This window comes from Phoenix dactylifera, unplaced genomic scaffold (genome assembly GCF_009389715.1).
Source record: "Phoenix dactylifera cultivar Barhee BC4 unplaced genomic scaffold, palm_55x_up_171113_PBpolish2nd_filt_p 000488F, whole genome shotgun sequence".
NCBI lineage: Eukaryota > Viridiplantae > Streptophyta > Magnoliopsida > Arecales > Arecaceae > Phoenix > Phoenix dactylifera.
The window spans coordinates 26,293-32,670 of NW_024067908.1; the positions used below are offsets into that span (position 1 = coordinate 26,293).

Below are 6,378 nucleotides of genomic sequence, written 5' to 3' on the forward strand. Positions count from 1 at the left end.
CTTTGTTCGCCATCCGCCGATATTTGGATTCTATCGTTCTGGGTTCAGTTCACCTGTCCGTGTAGTTACCTCCCAACGACTCCGACCATTCGTTCTGGAGTCACAGATTTTTTTTTTCTTCTTTTTTTGGGATATAAAGGAGACAAATATCGGCAAGCAGAAAAGAAAGTTACGTGCCACCAAGATGGTGGCCTAATGGTACTGGACAGCAATTCTAACCACAAGGTCCCAAGTTCGAATCGCTGCGGCGATGATTAAATTGTAGACCGGAGCTCACTACTTTGGCCACTGCTTGGACTTGTGGTGTTGGACCGCTCTTGAACCGCTAGTAGCCGGGGTGGTGCCGGGTGTGACGTACTCACACGTGGGACTCGAGCCAGAGCTCAGAGGAGTAGCTGAGCCGGGCCTACGGGTAGGGAGGGTATGAGTAAAACGGGTCGGGGTGCCCAACACACGGCCATTTCTGCCTGCATCAAACATTCTCCTGGCGGGGCGGGGGCCCAGTGGGGCTGCTACGCGGGGGTGGGCTTGTCCCTTCCTCCCTCTACCCCTTTTTTTTCAGCAAAAAAAACAAAAAACAAAAAAAAAGTTACGTGAAAAGAAAAAATAGCAGAGCAGCTGGACGGCAAGCATCAGGGGAACGCAGTCACAGACTATCATGCAAACAGAAACAAGAACATGAGGACATGGCAAATCCTGATAGTTCTTGGCCATCCAATCCTCTGCTTTGTCACCCTCGCGATGGAGATAGAGATTGAAATGGTACTATTTTTAATCAAATTTGATGTTAAGCTCGTCATTCAGAAAAATTTATCAAATTATATTGTAACTTGTCATGCATTACATCTATCGAGCCGCAGTTATTTATGTTTGGAAACATTGCCTAAAAACTTCTATATTTTTAATTTATAAAAATTTTATAAAAAATAATTTATTAGAATAAAATTAGGTGATTGGAAAGAGCTTCTTTGGATCAAGGCGTATGATATATACTGCCTTAAAAACGTGATTCGCCTTCTGCGCACAAGTCTGCAGCGATGTCGTCCCTAAAGTACAACAATCCGACTTAGGATCATCCTTTAACGAGTACAATCATTGTGGAGGCTTGATCGGTCGACTCCTTCATATGTCCAAAAAATAAAAAAGAATAGAAAGTTGATGTGAGGACCTGTGCGGGCGTGTGTTTGGTCCCACATCGGTTATTCGCTGGGTAGATCTTGGGTACTTATACAGGATCAAGGAACCCAAACAATAACTTCCGGCTAGCCATTTTGGGTGAGGTCCTGGGTTGTTACAAATAGTATCAGAGCGGACCCGGCCCATAACTTATGTGGACTAGGGGACACTGCAGCACGGATCCATTGGGGTTGACCACGTACCGATCGTGGTGTTTGTGATTAGATTTGAATGGATTTGAACCCTTAGCCTGACGAGGACGTCAGGGCTTGAACGGGGGAAGTATGTGAGGACCCATGCGGGCGTGTGTTTAGTCCCACATTGGTTATTCGCTGGGTAGATCTTGGGTACTTATACAGGATCAAGAAACCCAAACAATAACTTCTGGCTAGCCATTTTGGATAAGGTCCTAGGTTGTTACAGTTGAAGGGTGGAAAAACTCTCTATCTGTAAAAAAACTCTTAGGAGACAGAGTATCAGTGAGAATGAGAGAAATCGGATTGCTTTTGAATTAATCTCAGAGGAGTCTATTTATAAATTCTATCTAGAAAATCAAACATTAAATATATATAATGTTTCAAAAATACCGTATCTTTTCAGAAATCAATATTCTCTTTCAAAAAGTCACAGCTCTTTCGAAAGACGTATCTCAAAAAAAAGGCATTTTAAAGTATTTGAAGCGACTAAAATTTAGTTTTTTTAATTAAAACTCCAACAACTTAGCTGTTTGGAGTGTCTCTTTTTTGGAAAAAATTATATCCTACATATTGTGCATCATGTGACCATGCACGCCACCAATCATAACTGTTCGTTTCTATAACGATGCACCGAGGTAAGTGCTTGATGAATAGAGTCCATAGGAACGCGAGCAGCAGTGTTTGTGAAAGATTTGAGAAGAAGGGCTTGGTCAATCGTACCAAAGCTATATATTCATTCTCTTTTTATATATAAAGTCATTTATAGATTAAGAATACATTCCAAATATACATCTTTTGATATAGCAATCATACAGCTAGAAGATTCCTAAAAATAATCCTACAGCTGCGCTACATCCTTTGATATAGTAATCATACAGCTAGAATTGGTAGACTTGATCAATCTCTATGCTGGCATCCTCATCTAAACCAGAAACTAAAATGGAAGGTTGTTGTCTAACAACCCCCCCCCCCCCCCCCCCCCCCCAAGCAAATGGGGAGGTTACAAACCATGAGCTTGTCCTTCAACAACTGAAATCGGGAGGATGTGAGGCCTTTTGTGAAAATGTCACCAACTTGATCCACGGTAGAGATGTACTGAATACAAACATCCTCGTTTACCACCTTCTCTCTAATAAAATGAAAATCCACCTCAATATGTTTCGTACGAGTATGATAAACTGGATGGGCAGCAAGTGCAATGGCACTTTGATTATCACACCAAACAGTTGTTGGTGAAAGAAGTGGAAGGTGCAAGTCCTTTAGTAACATGCGAATCCAATAAAGTTCAGCCACCACCATTGCAAGAGCCAGATATTCGGCTTCCGTAGTTGATCAAGCGACAACACTCTGCTTCTTGGCACACCACGAGATTAAGCAAGGACCAAAGAAAATACCATAGCCGGTAGTGGACCGTCGATCAGATGGGTCACCAGCCCAGTTCGAATCACAGTATGCATTAAGAGTTAGAGGACCCTTGCTGAAATACAAACCATGTTCAATAGTGCCTTTAAGATAACGCAAAACCTTTTTAACAGATTTTCAATGAATAGCAGTTGGAGAATGAAGATGTTGATAGAGTTGGTTGATTGAATAGGCAAATTCAGGGCGAGTAAAAGTGTAGTACTGAAGTGCCTCGACTATTTGCCTGTAAGTCGTAGCATCTTCCACGGGTTCATCATGACCAAGAGATAATTTTTCACCAGATACACATAGGGCAGGGTATGGTTTCACCCCAATCATTCTTGACCAATGCAAAATATCCAGGATATACTTGATTTGTCATAGATGAAGACCATTAGAGTCCCAAGAGGCTTCAATTCTAAGAAAATATCCAAGGTTGCCGAGAGTTTTGAGTGCAAAATCTTGCTGAAGTTGTTCAGTTACAGCTTAAATGAACTTAGGACAAGAGCCAGTAATCAGCAAGTCATCAACATAAATTAGTATAAAGATATGTATCTGCCCATGGTGATAAGTAAACAGAGAGCTGTCAACTAAAGAACCTTGAAAACCAAGATCCAGTAGACTATTAGAAAGTCTAAGAAACCATGCTCTTGGGCTTGCTTGAGGCCATACAGTGCCTTTTTTAGGCGACAGACATGATTAGGAGTAGCAGGATCGAGAAAGCCTTGTGGTTGCTCGATAAAAACTTCTTCTTCAAGATTTCTATGAAGGAAAGCATTGGAAACATCATACTGCAAAATAGGCCAACCAAAAGAAACAGAGAGATAAAGAACCACACACACAGTTGCCGGTTTGATTACCGGACTAAACATTTCAGTAAAGTCCACACCATCTACTTGTTGAAAATCTTTGGCAACCAATCTCACCTTGTAACGATCAACACTTCTATCTGCCTTCTATTTTATTTTGTAAACTCATTTGGTGCAAATGATGTTGTGACTAGCAGGCCAAGGGACGAGATCCCATGTATCATTAGCTATCAGTGCATCATATTCCAATTGCATAGCATTCTGCCACTCTTGAGACAAAACAACTTGAGAAAAGGTAGTGGGTTTAACAATATTAAGCACACTGTTATATGCATGTACAGGATGATTAGAGGCATAGAACATTTGGAAATCAGGAAATTATTTGGGTCAAATAGAACCAGTTCGGGATCGGGTCAACATTTGATGTTGGGTCGCATTGGGTACCTCAGGAGGTTCGGTTTCGGGCATAATTATAGATAAGGGGGAAGCGGTTGCTGGTGGAGGACTTGGTTCAGGTGGGTGTCTGGTATGGGTTGTCGAAGACAAAGTGGGTGACATTTGAGTTAGTGAAGATGGTTCTTCCTCTGGAGGCTGATTAAGCAGTATATTAATTTGAGAGTAAAAGGGTGAAAGGTCAGAGGACATACCTGGCACGGAGGCATTCGGTGTAGCAAAGGAGGTCCATCCTTTTGCTGGTAAGTTTTGCTCATCGAAGGCCACAATGCGAGTGATGTGTATTTTGAGAGATTGGGTCTAAGCATCGATAGCCGTGATGGTGGGAGGAATATCCAAGAAAAATGCATTGTTTATCCTGAAGGCTAGCTTGTGATTCGTGTAGGGTCTCAATAATGGGTAATAGGCACATCCGAAGGTCCTCATTAAAGAATACTCTAGGTTTTTCTCAATCAATTTTGCATAGGAAGACGTATTAGTCAATATAGGTGTGAGAAACCTATTAATAAGGTACACAGCTGTCATAAAGGCATCAACCCAGAATTTTGTAGGTAAATGTGATTGAGCTAAAAGTGAGAGACCGACTTCCATAATATGTCTGTGTTTTCTTTTAGCCAAACTATTTTGCTGAGAAGTATAAGGATATGAAAGGCATTGATGGATACCACATTTATGAAGAAAATCTTGAAATTGGTTTGAGAGATATTCACCACCATTATCACATTGGAGTTGTTTATCATTGTAGAGAAACGATTTTCAACAGAAGATTTAAAATGCAGAGAACATGAGAACATTTTGGATTTATTTTTGAGAGGGTACAACCAAGTGAATCTAGAGTAATCATTTATGAAGATAACATAATATCGATGACCCTCAGAAGATGATATAGGAAAGACCTAAACATCAGAATGAATAAGTTTTAATTTAGACAACATAGTACGGGAAGACTCACCAAAAGGTAATTCTTTAGCCTTTCTCAATAAACAAGTTTCAAAAATAGACTCAAGGTTAAAGGATCCACAAACAAGTAAATCAAAAGTCTTAACTACATTTTTGGTGACTTGGGAGGAAGGATGACCAAATCTCGGATGCCAAACATCAAGTGTAGTCCGAACACCGAAAAAACTAGCATGAGACCGAAATTTATTAATAGATTTTTGATCAACTTGAATAGGATAGAGACCTCCTTCACTCCGCCCTACTGGCAACGTTCGTCCCGTGCGATTGTCCTTAACAAAAAATTGAGAGTAGCAGTCATTATCTAAACAAAGCTTATTAATATATAAGAGATTAACTGCTGCTTGCGGACAATAGAGGACATTTTGTAAGCGTAGGGATGAGGTGGACGCCTGTAACGTAAGTTTACCAGTGTGCTTAATTTGTAAACGATTACCATTACCCATAGCTACTTTGTCATCTCCATGATACGGCTCAAACAAGTGAAGGTTCGAGACATCCACTGTGACATGTTGATTAGCACTGCTATCTATGTACCAAGTGTTGTCCTCATGAAGAGAATTGGAATGAGCCGCCATAGCCGCCAATTGTTGAGGAGGGTAACGACCTTGGTAATTATAGTCATAGCGGTGAAAACAGTCACGTGTTATATGACTCTTTTTCCTGCAAATTTGACAAGCATAAGGGTCAAAATCTTGAGTGTTTGCCCTAGCAAGAATTCGATTTGGAACGGGTTTGTCAGCTTGAGTGGGTCTCTGAGTCGGAATGGGAGCAGCATTGGGACAAGGTTGCTGCCAATTCCTCTTATTCTTCTTTCGGTTCTTTCCTCCACCAAATTTATTTGCCATTATAGCAAAGTTGCCGTGATCATTTTGCACACTTCTCTGCTGATTTTCAAGCGAGGCTTCAAATGCAAATAATTCTGATTGAAAGTCAGTGAGTGAAAGTGACCTCTCACGTTGTGCAAAATAAACATTGGATATAAAAGGAGTATATGCTAAGTTGAGTCCTCCAAGAATATGAGAAATCAAATCTTTATCAGTCACGGGCTTTCCCACGGCCGTCAATTGGTTCGCAAGGACCTTTACTCCTTCAACAAACTCAGGACAACTCTTGTCTCCTTGCCGTAGATTCTGCAATTGGCGTTTCAGTTGATTCACATTCGAGGATGAGAGGGAAGCGAAGCGATTTACCACGGCCAGTCATGCTTGTCGAGCAGTTTTGAGACCATAAACCAAGGATAGAACCTTCTCCGAGATTGTGGACCTCATCCAAACTAGGACGAAGTGATTTTTCTAATTTCAGATGGTAAATTCTGGGTTAGAAGCAGGAGCAGCAGTCCCTACAGCTGGTAGGAACTCTTCTAGGCATGGTTCTGTACCATC

The 6,378-nt window shown here is 41.1% G+C and overlaps 1 non-coding gene across 1 annotated transcript; it reads right to left on the bottom strand.

The window, feature by feature from the left end:
• Positions 1–5,938: 5,938 nt before the first annotated feature.
• Positions 5,939–6,042, bottom strand: LOC120106199. Its single transcript, XR_005508408.1, has one exon. It is a non-coding gene; the product is annotated as a small nucleolar RNA Z247 (small nucleolar RNA).
• Between the last annotated feature and the right edge of the window lie 336 nt (positions 6,043–6,378).